This window comes from Cibotium barometz, chromosome 49 (assembly GCF_041138505.1).
Source record: "Cibotium barometz isolate CiBa-2024 chromosome 49, ASM4113850v1, whole genome shotgun sequence".
NCBI classification, from domain to species: Eukaryota; Viridiplantae; Streptophyta; class Polypodiopsida; order Cyatheales; family Cibotiaceae; genus Cibotium; species Cibotium barometz.
In genome coordinates this window covers 25,212,532-25,229,755 of record NC_141094.1, presented here as the reverse complement: position 1 = coordinate 25,229,755, position 17,224 = coordinate 25,212,532, and the positions used below count along the sequence as shown (strand labels likewise).

At 44.7% G+C, this 17,224-nt stretch overlaps 1 protein-coding gene across 3 annotated transcripts in view; it reads right to left on the bottom strand.

Moving 5' to 3' along the window:
- LOC147610423 (uncharacterized) overlaps positions 1 to 17,224 on the bottom strand; it is a 52,853-nt gene that overhangs the window by 2,125 nt on the left and 33,504 nt on the right. The window lies entirely within an intron of this gene.

Genomic DNA, 17,224 nt, shown 5'->3' with positions numbered 1-17,224 from the left:
GGGCTAAGGGCACTAGCAAGAAAAGGTCTAGATTGGTTAAGAGCTTATAATGGCTAATAATGGCTAAAAGCTTATAAATAAAGTGGGAAAGTTTATAAATAGAGCAAGGGCCAGTAATGGCCCGGTTATTACTATATAAGTGACCCAGTAGTCATGCAATGGCCTAGGGTGTTGGAAACATAGATCCTCCCACATCCCAGGAGGTCACCCATCCTAGTTGTGTTCCTGCGCATGCGCGCTTAACTTAGGTGTTCCACAAATTGGTCTATCCATCCAGACCCTAAAACCTTAAGCTGTTAGGTGACCTCCGGTAATCCAATTTGTAGAAACCTCAACTTGCCAAGATTCAAACCTAGTCTCACCACGTGAGCTAGTTCTCTCTAGAAGTGTGGATTGCATCTCCAACACCCTCCCTAAAGCCACACTTTGGTTGAGGTCTTAGCTTCCAACATCACAACTTGGGCTCTGATACCATGTTGGAAACATGGATCCTCTGGTAATCCAATTTGTAGAAACCTCAACTTGCCAAGATTCAAACCCAGTCTCACCACGTGAGCTAGTTCTCTCTAGAAGTGTGGATTGCATCTCCAACATAGGGCTACCAAGGAAACATGCAAGATCTCGTGGCCATGGAACTACAAGGTGGGTGGTTTGGCCTAGTGGTATGGGACACTAGGTTGGGATCAAGCAGGATCTACTGGCCATGGAGCTGCAAGGTGGGTGGTTAGGCCTATTGGGGCCAGCCGTATCAAGCAAGCTCGCGGTGGCAATTAGTCCTCAAGCTTGGGGGTGTACCGAACCTACAATTGAGTGGTGAGTCGCTAGCCACAACCTATCATGGTCATGCAATACGTACGACGACATTGGGTCTATGAAACCTCGTTAGGGTTCAATTCTAGGTCAACAATCCTTGGGTGTGGTCTATGTAGACCTTACATTGGTATCAAAACCTAGACTTAACAAGTGCATGAGATTTACTATTTGGGACATACTGTATCAAAGAATGGCGTGAAGATGGATCATGCAAAGATTGAAGCTATTCGGAATTGACCTGAACTATCTTCCGTACATGAAGTACAAAGCTATGCTCATATTATGGGCATTTTATCAAACACTTTGCATGAAGTGCTTCACCAGTGCATGAGCTCACTAAGAACAAGGCACTCTTCAAATGAGCAATGATTTGATGAGAAAGATGCTTTCGTTCGCCTCAAGGCCGTTATGAGTGGATCTGTGTTAGTCATTCTAGACCTACAGAAACCTTTCTGTGTGTAATGCAATGCATTTGGAAGTTGCATCGGCGCTGTCCTAAATCAAGGACATGCCATAGCTTATGAAAGCCATCATTTGCATGATGCAGAGCTTTCTTTAGGCATTTATGAGGAGTTGTTGGCTGTGATTCATGCCTTGAGCATTTGCAAACACTACCTTCTTGGGGCTGATTTTATGGTCAAGGTAGATCATCAAAGTCTAAGGTACTTCTTGACACAAACAAAGCTTTCAGAGAAGCATATGAGGAAGGCAAGTTTCTTGTCTTATTCTGAGAACGTTATCCATCTTCATTCACGGTGCGCCCTTCTACACCATATTATACACCTTAACACCAGTAGCTGCCCCTACCCCTGTACCTTCTTCTCCAGTAGCAGACTCTCGTGCGAGAGCCCAGTCCCAGAGGACCGCCCTTACTATACTGGACGGTCCATAGCCGCTTCACCAGCACGTAGCCTCTCCTCACAAGATTTCCAGATGCCGCACCCTCCAGCCGATGGTTCTTGCTAGAGCCCAGCGGCATCATCAATAGCAAAAACCCCCAGAGCCTCGTCACCCTGCAGCCTCTACATCAGCATCTTCTCTCATGGCTGAACCTATTGACACACCGGCTCCTCCAGAATGCCAACAAGCTTTGCAGCAACTTCAGCAGCAGTTCCAACAACAACTCAAGGAGTCCATGGCATCCTTGGCTTCACAGATCCAACAGCTCCACACGGATCGCCACTCCTACACGAGTTCTGTACCAGCAGTAGATGTTTCAGCAACAGTACCAGTGGACGCAGACGTCATTCCTTCCGAGGTAGAAGGTGACGACCTTAAAACTCTGCATCGTCTTTTACAAGCCAGTAAAACAAAGAAATTGGAAATTTAACCCCCTGAATCTTATGGTGGTCAGCGCAATAAGCGCATCTTAGACCAATGGCTCTACAAGCTGCGGTTATACTTTGAAACCATGACCCTTTCTGATTCCAAAACGGTCATTTTTGTGGTATCCCTCCTCAAAGACACTGCTTTATTGTGGTGGCAACGACGACAGCATGCCAGAAAATCGGTTACAACGTGGGAAAAATTCGAGCGGATCCTCCGTAAGCAGTTCATACCTACCAATGCGGATTTCCAAGCCCGTACTCGCTTATGCCATTTGGACCAAAATGGTTCCTTGGCCTCTTATATCTCCCAGTTCACCAACTTGATACTGGAGATTGACTCCTTGTCCCCAGCGGACAAACTCCATGCCTTCGTTGAAGGTCTTAATCCCACACTCTGTGCCGATGTTCAGAAATATAATCCTGTCGATCTTGCCGATGTCATACGTTACGCCGAGTGCGTTGCAGACATTAATTCTCGAAATTCGGCCTCTTCCGATCGAGCTAATGCCTTTGAGAAAGCCAATGGGTCTCGTATGAACCGAGATAGTCGAAGAGAATCTTTTGGCACTTCTACCTCCCGGCCTAATCCAGAATGGAATAATTCTCAACACCCTCGCCAATCAGAAGGATCATCCTCTTTTTAGTCCCGATGTCCTCAGTCCTTCCAACCACGCAGTTCGGATCGTGGACGGGACCAAGGACGTGACCAAACTCGCAATCCTCATCCTTCCACTATCCCTTCTGAACGGGATCAACAAAAGACAAGATTAGGCACAATTTGCAATGGACCTCATCATTGGCTTGAGTGCCCCAAAGACCAACCCATCAACAGAATTCTAATGCTGACCCCTCTACTTCCGAGGAGAAACCCCCAGTTGCTGACAAAAGAAAGCGTGCGGTTAATCACCATGCTATCGCACATGCTTCGGTGATCACCACTACTGTCACAGCTCAATCTGCCTCTTCACCGTTACCCCAACGGTCTACTCAGGTTTTGGTTCTTCAAGGTTCTATTTCCAATCACCCTATTCATGTGCTCATCGACAGTGAGTGTTCTCATAAGGGAACCACCTTAACCCAGAGATTGAAGATTCGGACTTCTCAAAGTGATGTTATTTATGAAGTAGAGCTTACGATGGTTCCACATCCTTGTGTAACACCGTTGCCAAACACCTCTCCTTTCGAATTCAGCACTATCGTGACAAATTGGATTTCCAAGTCTTTGGCACATTATGATATGATTCTTGGTCAAGACTGGTTGTATCAATATGATCCCCTCATCAGTTTCCGGAATAATTTGCTCAAAATGATACGCTTGTGGCACTCGAAGGCAACAGAGACCAACCCTCGACACCAACCCTTTCAGCTCTTCAAGCAAAACGGTGGGTCCGCAAGAGTGGTTGTTCCTCAGCACTTTTAATGGTCTGTTCAGCCAATGATCCTCCCAAGGACATGGATACGAAGATGATGTACCTCAAGCAACCTTTCTTTGCTCCATGCTTGGATCTTTTTCCTCAGGAGCTTCCTGCGGTTCTCCCACCTCGGCGACCAGTCGACCATGCTATCAATCTCCTTCCTGGCAGTGCTCCACCTACTCGTACTCCATATCGAGTTTCTTTTACGGAATCTCAAGAGATATAGCGACAACTTACTGAACTTTTGGAGAGAAGACATATTCGACCAAGCAAAAGCCCTTTTGGAGCTCCAATACTTTTGGTGAAAAAGAAGAATAAGTCTATGCGTCTTTGCATCGACTATCGTGCCCTTAATAAGTTGACTATCAAGAATAAGTATCCTCTTCCGCGCATTGATGAATTGTTTGATCAATTGCTTCATGCAAAGGTCTTCTCCAAAATTGATCTTAAGTCTGGATATCATCAGATTCACATTCGCGAAGGCGATGAATATAAGACAGCTTTTCGCACAAAATATGGTCATTACGAGTACCTGGTCATGCCATTCGGGTTAACCAATGCCCGTGCAACATTTATGAGCCTAATGAATGTTCTTTTTCATCCTTTTCTGGACAAGTTCGTTATTATCTATCTTGACGACATCCCGGTGTTCAGTCATAATATGGAAGAACACAAGGCACATCTTAAGATCGTTTTCTAGGTGCTTCGTGACAATGCTCTTTACATTAATCCAGGTAAAAGTGAATTCTTCAAAACATTCTTGGAGTACCTCTGAAATGTTGTTTCAGCAGGCATACGGTATTTCTGTGGATCCGAAGAAAATACAGGTTATTGTCAATTGGCCAACTCCCACAAACATCCATGATATTCGTTCTTTCTTGGGACTTGCCAACTTCTATCACACAAAGGTTGATCGATTTTCATAAATAGCTACTCCTCTCATAGAACTTTTAAAGTCCGCTCCTGCATTCACGTGGACTGAAGCCGCAACACAAGCTTTTGAAAGTTTAAAGACAGCTTTGACAACAACTCTTGTCATGGCTATTCTTGACCCTACTCTCTCTTTTGATGTTTATACGAATGCTTCCGATATTGCCACTAGTGCCGTCTTGATGCAACAAGGACGTGCTATTGCATTAGACATTCATAAGCACTCTGCGATTCAAGTAAGATACCCAGTATATGACAAGGAATTTTTGGCTATTGTTCATGCCTATCGTGCATGAAAACATTATCTTCTTGGTGCGGATTCAGTGATGCAAACAGATCATCATTCTTTAAAATACATCTTCACACAGCCAGTTATGAAATTATGAATGCTAGGCAAGCGTGTTGGGTCAAATTCTTAGCCAATTTTCATAGGACAATTGAGTATGTTTATGGTCTTACCAATGTGGCTACGGATGCCCTCAATCGTATGCCTCCAGCTTCAGTCTTGGCTATTTCTACAGTTGAAATGGATATACCTCAAAGTTTCAAGGATCGTTATTCAAAGGATCGTGGTTTTGGAAATGCATTTCGAATTCTCAATTCTCAGAATGCAACTCCTTCCGAATTGAAGATTTATGGAGCATATACATTAGTGGATGGTTTACTATATTATCAGGACCATATTTGTGTATCTCATGATACTCATGTTCGAAGAGTCTTGGTGACATCACAAGGTCACTTCTTCTGCACACCCAGGCATCAACAAGACATATCGTCTTTTGACGGCTACATACTATTGGCCTCAAATGAAGCAAGATGTTATTAAGTTTGTCACAGCATGTCTTTTGTGCCAGCGTATGAAAGCTAGCAGACAAGTTCCAAGGGGTCTTCTTCAACCACTTCCAGTTTCCAATGAACGTTGGAAAAGTATTAGTCTGTTTTTTATCACTTCATTGCCACGTTCTTCTAAAGGCAATACACAGATTCTTGTGGTGGTTGACAGATTTTCTAAGATGGCACATTTCATTCCATGCAAGAAAGCAACCCAAGCTTCGGATATTGCAATATTGTTCATACACTATATCTTCAAACTTCATGGATTGCCAAAATCTATAGTTTCTGATCGAGATCCAAAATTTGCATGACATTTTTGAACTTCGATATTCAAGTCTCTTGGTACAAATTTACTCTTTAGCTCTGCTTATCATCCATAGACAGATGGACAAATGGAACGAGTTAATCAAATTTTGGAAGAAATGCTGCGTCATTATGTTCAGTCTTGATTAGCTTCATAGGAAGAATATTTACCTTTGGTGGAAATTTCTTATAATAATTCTTATCATTCAGCTATTGGAATGACACCTTTTCAAGCAACTTATGGCCATACTCCCCTTGTTCCTGCCAACTTTGTTCTTCAACATAAAGTGGCTTTAGCAGACCAACTCATTCAAGAGATGCAAGATATTTTGTTACAGATTAAGGATAAGATAGTCAGCGTACAGGAGCAATATCAACGCACAGCTAATAAGCATCGTTGTCACATTGAATTTCAAGAAGGAGACTTGATATTATTATATATTGCCCCTTATCGATACAAGACAATGAAATCAGTCTTTCCAAAGCTTCGCCCAAGATATTATGGTCTCTTTCGTATTATTAAGAAGAACTCATCTCTCAGTTGTAAGTTGAAATTATCACCTTCTTGGGGTAGAATTCATCCAACTTTTCATATTTCTTGGCTCAAGAAGTTTGTGAAAGATGATTTTCCAGTTTTAGATGTTTTAGATTATGTTCCAGAAATCAAAGATGAACACATACTCTTAATTCCAGAGACAATTCTTGAAGTCAGACAGAAAGAAACACGACATCAGCTCACTACAAAATTTTTTGTTAAATGGAGAGATCTTGATGATTCTGACTCTACTTGGCAAAGTGATTAAAACTTACAAGAGTATCCAGAACTTCTTCGAGAATTCTTTCAAAGACAACCATCTCTTCTTAGCCGGAGTCTTATTTGAAGTGGAAGGGAATGTCACGATTGTGAGTAACTCTCTTAATCTCTCCCTAATTATTTCTTAATTTCTCATTAACTGTAAAGACACCTGTGAAGGGTCACACCCTTGCACATGGATCACTATCAAAGGACATGCCTATTCATTAAAGACACACCCCTACGTCACCCCTACGTCCTAAGGACAACCATTGATTCAAGAGCCACACCCCTTCACAGGGATGTGCCTCTTCAATTGTGCCTTTTCAGTCTCCATTTAAGAAAGGCCCCCATCTCAATGCAAACACTCAGTCTTTTCCTACAGTATTTGTCTTATGTTCATTAATTAAGTCTTAATCATGTTAATAAAGCTATAAAAGCTTTACATCTGCCATGCGTGAATTATACAATACGGATGTTGATTTTGAGCATATATGGACTGATTTAGTGGGTATACATACACATGTCTCTTATGTGATCAAAGAGGAGTATCTCATGAAGGATAATTGTCTATGTGTTGTGTCAAACATGAGACACAAGGTCATTCATGAGTGCCATGCTCCTCCGTATGCAGGACATAGAGACATATGTACGTGCATTTATCACTTGCCAGAAAGTCAAGTTTGACAAGCAAAAGGCTCCTCGTTTGCTTCAGCCTTTGCCTATTCCCTTATAGCCATGGGAAAGTATTGCAATGGATTTTATCATAGATTTGCCTCGTACTCAGCAAGGCAATGATGCTATTTGGACCATTGTTGACAGGTTTAGCAAGTAAGTGCACTTCTTGCCGGTCAGGAAGACCATTAAGCCTGAGCATATGGTTAAGATATTTGTGGCACAAGTGTTCAAACACCATGGTATGCCTAAATCCATTGTGGGGACAAAGATCCTAGGACTACAAGCTTCTTTTGGAGAGATCTCTTAGACAATACGGGCACTAACCTAAAATTCTCATCAGCTTTTCACCCCGAACGGATGGGCAAAGTGAGTCTGCAAATTCAGCTGTGTTGGATCTTCTCAAATGCTATGTTGTAGACCAAAAAATGTTAGATTTGATAACTAAGCTATGAAGATTGATCAAAACATCCTAAGGTGGATCAAAGATTGTACAAGACATTATGAATATGAGGGACAAAAATTGGTATATGCAGAAAATTGATATGAGATTAACACAAGAAGACACTAATTGTAATTAGACATGAACCAAACTTACATAATCACTTGATCACGACTTGTACCTTATTTAGAGACTCCTCTACCCTATTTTTAGTTGCATGAGTTGCATGAACAACATGCACCAACCATTTGTAGGCTTTACACACCAACCACTGACCACTAGCCTATCAACCACATATTAATTTGGACTAAGGAGTTGGGATTACATTTATCCAACAATCCCTCCTTAAGACCAACTTCTTACAAAACATGAATCAAGTCTAAGAAAACCTCCTTGACACAATGAGTAAGAGTCCCCCCTGAACAACAACATAGGGTAGTGTACTCTCCTCTACAACTCGTCAAGTTGGAACAACATAAGTCTTGACTCAACCACATACATGACATAATTTAAAAAGCATACTCCTCATCTACATCTTTTATACTAAGACTAGAACAAAGATTTGTTTCTTCTTGTTGGTTGACTTCTTCAACCACATGTGCCTTTGCTTGCTTTTGATCTTTTTGGTAGCACTTTGAGGATGGATGATTCGTCTTTCCACAATACTCACAAGGATGTTTAGAGAAACAATCCTTCGTAAGACGATTTGCACGACCACAAATAGTACACTTCTTCTTTGCCGATGTCGTAGTAACAGTATATGCATAAGGATCTATCACATCCTTTGTAATCTTCTTGTCTTCTTCTTGCAAAGAATTTATGATACTTTCCAAAGAAGGGACTGGCTCCTTCTCTTTAAGTACCGTCACAATTTGTCTAAAGCTTGAAGGTAAGCTTTTGAGCAGGATAGCAATAGCATCTTCTTCAGGAACAGGAGATTTAACATAAACCAACTGTGTCATTAAGCTCTTCAACCTGTTAATCAAAGCTGCTAAATTTTCATTACTCTCCATGGTTAGATCAAAGAGTTACATCTTCAAACTGATCTTGGAATGCTTTGCCTTTGCACCAAAAGTACGTTCTAATAATTCCCAAGCTTCCATGGCTGACTCAGCATCATCAATATAATGAATAAAATCATCTTCTAGAGAAGTAATGATAATACCAAGTGCTTGCTCATCTTTCGCTTGAAGTGCAGCTGTTGTAGCCCTTGTAACTGCAGCAGAAATACCAGCTTCATCTTCCGGAAGAGGCTTGACCGTACTCCACAAATTTTTCTTCATGAGGTAGCCCTTCACCTTGATTTGCCAGGTATGGAACCCGGTTCCGTTGAATTTGTCGAGGAACTTTGAACCCATGATGAAGAAATATGATCCTTGATGTTGAAAAATTGCTCACATAGATGATTTAGACCCAAATAATAAGAATATCATCAATAAAGATCAAAATAATCATCACCATGTTGAGGGAGCAAAAAAACCAAAAAATAGGCGTCTGCAAAAACAGCCCGTACAGCAGCATGCGTGGACGAAATTCTTCAAGATTTGATATGTTGAACCCTCATATGATGGACTAACACCACCTAAAAGGAATTAGGTCAATTCCTCAAGACACACCCGATTTTGCCCGATTAGCAGGTCGCCTGCAGATTTCATGGCGATGACAAATTCGCGTAGAAGAGAGTGATGCCGGCTGTGAGTCGCGTTTTGGTGAGAGCGTGGGAGCTAGGTAACATGGCTATGTGATTGGATTGAAGTATGATGGCTTAGAATGATTGTATGAAGCCAATCTTTGGCATGCTGTCCAAACAAAGAAAAACTGGCTATGGTGGGATTAGGGTTTTTGGCTAATAATCTAATCCTAAATTGATTATGCTCTGATACCAAATATTAGATTTGATAACTAAGCTATGAAGATTGATCAAAACATCCTCAAGGTGGATCAAAGATTGTACAAGACATTATGAATATGAGGGACAAAAATTGGTATATACAGAAAATTGATATGAGATTAACACAAGAAGACACTAATTGTGATTAGACATGAGCCAAACTTACATAATCACTTGATCACGACTTGTACCTTATTTAGAGACTCCTCTACCCTATTTTTAGTTGCATGAGTTGCATGAACAACATGCACCAACCATTTGTAGGCTTTACACACCAACCACTGACCACTAGCCTATCAACCACATATTAATTTGGACTAAGGAGTTGGGATTACATTTATCCAACAAAAAACAGCTTGGGAAAAGTATCTACCGCTGGTAGAGTTTGCATACAACAACACAATGCATGTCTCCACGGGAAAGGCCCCGTTTGAAATTACTTATGACAAAGTGATATTACCACACATCCTACACACTAAGGATGAGATCTTTGCAATTGATGAGTATGTCAGAGATCTTGATGTTGCCTTTGCACAAGTGCAGACAACCATTGCTCGTTCACAAGATAAGCATAAGAGGACTGTCGACAAGCATTGAAGAGAGGTAGACCTCAAATAAAATGATTGGGTATTGCTAAAATTTGAGAAAGCAAGACTCCGTAAGAGGCCAACAAAGGAGGGAGCATGCCCTAAGGTCTCTACGAGGTATCACAAGCACATCAATGAGGTTGCTTTCGGGCTTGCATTGCCTAATCATTGGAGGATTCACAATGCCTTTCATGTGAGTCTATTGCGCAAGTATGTGGGGCCAGAGCCAAAAGAGCCCGTCACAAAAGAGCCACCAGAGGTTGATGAGCTAGAGGAAGTTTTTCAACCTGAGCAAATTTTGTTTCACAAGAAGAGAAAGCTACCTACCAGTAAGCTTTCCAGGAGACACCTTGTGAAGTTCAAGACCTATTTGCCTATTGACGCAAAATGGGTTGATGAAGACTACTTCAAAGATTACACACAACTTATTCGGCTGTATTTGGAGGCTTTCTAATCGAGGTCAACTGTTTGGGGGGATGTCACCATTTGGCCGCCCAAGTGGTCATCTCTCCTATTTCGTGCCAACGTATGGAAGTCCAAGGAGCTTCATGTTGCTTGTACTGAAGCCAAGACTCGCGTCACCTACGGGAGGCCAGGCCTCGTGTCATCCGTAGTGTGGCCAGGACGTGGAACCCATTGTCAGTGATCCTAGTTTAGGCTTCCCCCTGAGCCAGTTCTATGCTCAGGAAGACTTGCTATTTACAGGTCACAGGAATGGGAGATATATCCATTGCATAATGCATATGCATGCATCTCTCCCTACTTGAAACTGTTTTCGCATGACTTGTTTTCGTGAGACGCCCGCTCGTGAACTGTGCGAATGCCTTGTATTCTGACATAATTTGTGGCATGTGAACAAGTGGTAAGTATTCATTTTAATCATTGAAATGGTGGGAAAAGGTTTGTAAACTTTGGGCGTTCATACTTCATTAAAGTCTAGACTGCCCACTAGGTTATGCCCGGGGCCCAAGAGCCATATGGGCAGCCCAAGCCTTGGGCACCCCACTTGGTCATTTAAACCCACCATGTGGCCACACTAATATCTGGACACCTTTATGGAGGCGCCCACCATTATTTACGGTGGGCTGTGCCACATGGCCTGAGGAGGTTGAACCCCACCACATCTCCCAAAGATCTCCACAACTTTCCTAATCTCTCCTGCAGGTGGGCGTGGGGTTCTTTTCTCTCTCCCTGGCTGAAAGTCGACTCTCTCTCTCTCTCTCTCTCTCTCTCTCTCACTCACTCGTTCTGCTCGTCACGACTGCTTCCCTCGTGGAGACTTGCTGTACTTGCTGGGAACCCTACTGTACCTGCTGGGAACCTACTGTACCTGCTGTACTGCTGGGAACCCTATTGTACCTACTATACCTGCTATACTGCTGGGAACCCTATTGTACCTGCTGTACCTGCCTATTGTACCTGATGAACCACTAGTACTACCTATTGTACCTGCTGGAAACCCTACTGTACGTGCTGTACCGCTTGTACTACCTACTGTACATGCTGGAAACCCTACTGTACATGCTGTACTGCATGTACTACCTACAGTCTACTGTACCTGCTGTATTGCTTGTACACTAGTTACTGTACTTGCTGGAAACCTTGTTGTACTTGCTCTACCGCTTATACCGACTACTGTGTATTTGCTGTACCAGCACCTGTGTCAATTTAAACCCACCATGTGGCCACTCTAATATCTGGACACCTTTATGGAGGTGCCCACCATTATTTAAGGTGGGCTGCCACATGGCCCGAGGGGGTTGAACCCCACCACCACATCTCCCAAAGATCTCCACAACTTTCCTAATCTCTCCTGCAGGTGGGCGTGGGGTTCTTTTCTCTCCCCCTGGCTGAAAGTCGACTCTCTCTCTCTCTCTCTCTCTCTCTCTCTCTTCGCCCCTGCTCGCCGCCCCCCCCCGCCCCCCTCTCTCCCGCCTCTCTTCTTCTGTTCGCTTCCGCCGGCCCTCTCTCTCTCTCTCTCTCTCTCTCTCTCTCTCTCTCTCTCTCTCTCTCTCTCTCTCTCTCTCTCTCTATACACGAGAGACATGGATATCGCCTACACAGCCTCTTCCACCGAAGATGCTATACTACAGAGATCACTTCATGAGTATCACTAATGATGGATTTATAGAGAGGCCTAGATACATGGAGGGCTTTTTACCACACGGCTCCCGAGTGGCTATTGGTCAGCTCAGAGTTTCATCACACCGATTGGAGATTGAGACTGGCAGAGCAGCACGGATCCCCCGAGAGGAGAGGGTATGCAGATTGTGCAGAGAGGAGGTGGAGAGTGAGGAGCATTATGTATGCAGATGCAGAGCATATACAGCCATCAGAGAGAGATATCCCATTTTATTCAGAGAGCCACATTCCCTACGCCAGATCTTTGAGGCAGCAGACCAGCGCATACTGGGGAGATACATTCTAGACATACAGCGCCACAGAGAGACATTATTACAGGCTCAGACAGCTCGAGAGGGGGGGCGACAGACACAGATTACTACATTTTTTCAGAGATCCATACCCCTCCCAGCCCCTACACGGCAGGGAATTACTCTCCAGAGAGCAGAGACACTTAGAGCCCGCAGGAGACAGAGGACACCTGGCTTTCGGACACCACGCCTATACCAGAGAGAGATGACAGAGATCAGAGCTCAGTTTCATAGAGAGGGTGAGGAGCGACTGGCTCGCTTCAGAGCACACCCAGGCATGTTCTTCAGAGAGCTGTGGACACCCCCTTCACTGATGTATACCATTTTATACCCCCAGTATGGTACAGGATGGAGCTAGCTAGGTTGCATATCATGATTGTATACTCCATGCATATAGCTTTGCATTCTCCTAGTAATAGAGCTCCATCCCCTACACACCCAGATTCAGCTTTTTTATTCAGTACTTTTTCATTTTGTTGGGATGACAGAGGATACCCCATACAGGTACTCCGATTTGTCTCATAGGCCGAGTTCGGTCTTTTGGAAGACGTTAATAAAATCTTTCTTTCTTTCTTTCTTTCTCTCTCTCACTGTTCGCCCGCCTGGGCTGGCCCGTCCCTCTGCCTCCCACTTCCCACCCACCCTTCCTCTCTCTCTCTCTCTCTCTCTCTCTCTCTCTCTCTTCGCCCCTGCTCGCCACCCCCCCCGCCCCGCCTCTCTTTCGCTGTTCGCCCGCCTGGGCTGGCCCATCCCTCTGCCTCCCTCTCCCCACCCACCTCTCCCCACGCACCCTTCCTCCGGCCCCCAAGGCAGCAACATAACTCTCTCTCTGCTGAATCTCTTCTCAACTTGAGATTGAGATTGGCCGATATAGAGGTATACTAGCTGAGGCCAGGATATGCCGAGTATGCCATGGGGAGCCAGAGACAGAGCTGCATTATATATGCCATTGTACTGCATACTATGAGATACGTGGTCATTTCCACTGTTTATTCAGAGAGGCTTTTGGACCACTTTCCAGAGTCATGGGGTACCAGGACCAGAGGTGTTTGGGATTGTTCTTGCTTGAGCTGCGGAGACATAGAGATAGCCTGCTTAGGCGCACACAAAGCCAGACTCAGAGGCACATTATAGACTTCTTTAGTCCAGCCATCACTGCGCAAGATGGACCACAACAACAGCAGGACATGGATACCGCCCACACCAGAGGTACACTGATTGATCGTGCGATTGAGCTTGGGTGGTCCAGACGCCCACGACTACGGAGGAGGGCATCCCAACATAGACGGAGGTTGCAGCGGCGGATTCGGATTATTCTTGCGAGGCATGCGGGACACCCAGTCAGGGTGCTGACCACAGAGGATATTGAGGAGATCCGCCAGCGTCCGATGCGGCACATATTATGAGATGGAGGCACCTCCATAGTGTACCCCTCCGTCCCACATGATATTGTATCCCCTCACTATATTCCACTCACCTCCATAGCGTACCCCCCCCCCTCACTATATTCACACCCTATAAGGGTTTCTGTTTACCTTCCAGTTCCAGTTTCATTTTCTAGGTGCCAGTAGTATCATCTTTATTTTTTATTTTTTGGGTTTTTTTTTATCCAGACATTGTATCAGATCCACCATGATGTAACTTTTGGTCTCATAGGTCATTATGGCCTTTTGAAGACGTTAATATAACATTTCATTTCTACATGGCTTGACCCCCCCAACCCCCCCCCCCCCCCTCTGCTGCTGTTTCGCACTGCGCGGAGGTGTCATGGATTAATTTCCAGTCCATTGGCTGTGGGAAGTACTACAAAAAGTCATGGCCAAGACCGGAGTTAAAGAGGAGCTCGTGAAGGTGGAGGACAAGCTCAGCACAATTATCAAAGAAAACAAGAAGATGGTCGACTCTTCCGTTACCGCAATCATAAACCGCCTCTCCAAACTCGAGAAGGGATTTGACAAAATCCAAGAGCTCGAAGAGAGAACATCCAAGCAAGAGGCTGAGATTTCAGCCTTAAAGGAGGAACTAGTGGAGGCCAAATTGCATGCTAAAAGTCAAGCGGCTGAAATCTCAGCCCTCAAAAAGGAGTTGGAAGCCACTTCACAAGGCAAGCTTGAGAATGGAAAATTTCAGCCCTCCTTTATTGAAGAGCTGAATACCATCAAGGAACAAATGAGGATCATTCAAGAGGAGGAGGAGCAACATAAAGAGAAGACATCTTCATGGGTGGAGGTGATCACAGAGACAATGGACGAGGCGGAGAAATGGATCGAGGTCGCCAAGAAAGGGAAAGGTAAAGAATCGCCACCCATCCCCACTCCCACCATCATCAACATGACCCTTGAAGAGGAGCAAAGGAGGACGACCCAGGCCTTACATGTACGAGTGTCCGGTCTAAAAGACCGTGATGATGCGGAAGGGGAAACCAAGGAGTTCTTCTCTATGATGGGCATTGAAGCCACGCACACAAAGGCACGGAGAGTGGGAAAGAAGAGAGAAGGTAGTGGCGAATCTTCTAAGGAGAGAGCACTTATCATTCGTTTCCCCTCCATGGCTCAAAGTTGCTACTTGGAATTGTAATGGATCTCTATGCCTTGATGTAGGGGCTTTTGAGGATAGTTTCACTGGGAGGGACATCATCTTCTACTGTGAGACGGATCAGGCTCCTGGACAGTCCATGCCACATGTTAGTGGATACCGATGGGAGACAGCTTGTAGACAAGAGACTCGTTCAGAGCATGGAGGACGGGGCTCAGGAGGAGTGGCAGTATTGTTTAGAGAGGAGCTGCAGCCACTGATACATATAGTCCGCAGAGATGAGCAGGCTAGGTACATGTGGGTTAGACTAGGACAGAGACGGGCAGATATCTCTACATTGCTATATGCTATTTTGCTCCTAGTACATCAATGTATGCATCACCTAGCGGGCAGTCTCCCTTTTCTATTTTGGATGATGACATTTGGGAGTTCTCTAGGGATGGTGACATCATTCTCCTGGGGGACTTCAATGCCAGGACCGCCCATAACCAGACAGTATTTTATGATACCTCAGAGGAGATGTTGAGGGAGCTTATGTTAGGGATATGGGCCTATCTAGACTCTCACAGGATGAGGAACATACAATGTATGGGCGGTATTTGATCGACATGGGGACTGCACATGGATTGGCCATCCTGAATGCCCTTCAGAGATTCCCGACAGCGGGCGGTTTCACTAGCTTTCCACATGGGCATGGTGCTAGTATAGTGGACTATGTTATGGCTCAGCCCAGTCTCATTCCCTCTTTTCAGGATTTTATGGTAGGCACTAGGCCGGTTGGAGTAGCAGTGGATCATGCTATCTTGTCCTTCACTCTCACATTTCAATTCAGCACCGCTCCATTGGGACAGTTCTCCACACACACTTGTTATACCTTTACGAGGGAGATTGACACCGTGTACACGGATGAGATATACAGACGCTTATGTGCCGAGGAGCCGGGACGGCCATTAGATGAGCTCACTCAGATATTGATAGAGACACTTCATGCTGCAGCATCAGAGGCATATCCCCATAGTCAGCCTACACGGAGACGATCTAGGAACATGCCCCAAAACAGCTGGTATGATGAGGAGTGCAGAGAGATGAGGATCAGATTACAAAGAGAGGTGCTCATGGGTGTTACCACTCACACAGATAGTCACGGATTACCTTCCGACGCCTATTGCGACGGAAAAAGAGGGCTTATCCTACTCAGTTAGAGAGAGATTTGTATCAGTTATTTATGAGTCAGGACTCAGGCGAGGCATGGAGACTATTCCATGAGCATTCACCATCACCAGCCATTACCTCCACAGATATTTGGGGTGAGTATGCAGCATCCCTGTACACAGCAACAGGACAGCCGCCCCTGCCAGACCCATCGGAGCCATGCCCAGAGACATGTGCTTTCTTTACTGTTGAGATGGTAAGGAAAGCTATTGACAGGATGAGGACTAGGAGAGCATATGATCATGATGGTTTGGTAGCAGAGAAATTGATTCATGCCAGAGATATGCTTGCCGAGCTTATTGCAATGATGTTTAACCGAGCCATGTGTGAGGGTTTAACTGAGACTTGGAATATGTCCACGATTGTGCCTATCTTCAAGTCAGGAGATCCCATGCTTCCTGGGAATTATCGTACCATCATGATTGGTCACACATTGGCTAGATAATATGCATCTATTCTTGAGTAGGAATTGAGTAGATGGGCAGAGAGAGAGGGCATACGTGCATCAGGGCACGCAAGGTTCAGGAGAGGTTTCTCCACTCTTGACCATATCTTGACACTCAGAGCTATTATTGAGGAGGGCAGATTATATGGCAGGAGGATTTATTGTTGCTTTGTGGATTTCCGCAAAGCTTTTGACACAGTACCGAGAGCTAGACTGATGCGCAAACTACAGGAGATGGGAGTGCCCACAGAGCTGATTTGGGGAATCATGGCTTTATACAGGACAATTGTGGGGCAGGTACGTACTACTCAGGGTATATCTGAGATGGTTCACTCCACTATTGGGGTGAAACAGGGCTGCCCCCTTTCTCCCACCTTATTTGGGATGTATGTGGATGAGGTTTCGGACTATGTAAAGCGGGAGGGTGACAGAGGAGCATAGCTAGCAGGGACATGGATTCCGCTGTTATTGTATGCTGATGATATTGTGCTGATCTCAGATTCTCCAGAGGAGATGCAGCGTCATTTGGATGCATTGCACACGTTTGCACAGGACAGTGGACAGTGGAGTATACAGATGCATATACTTA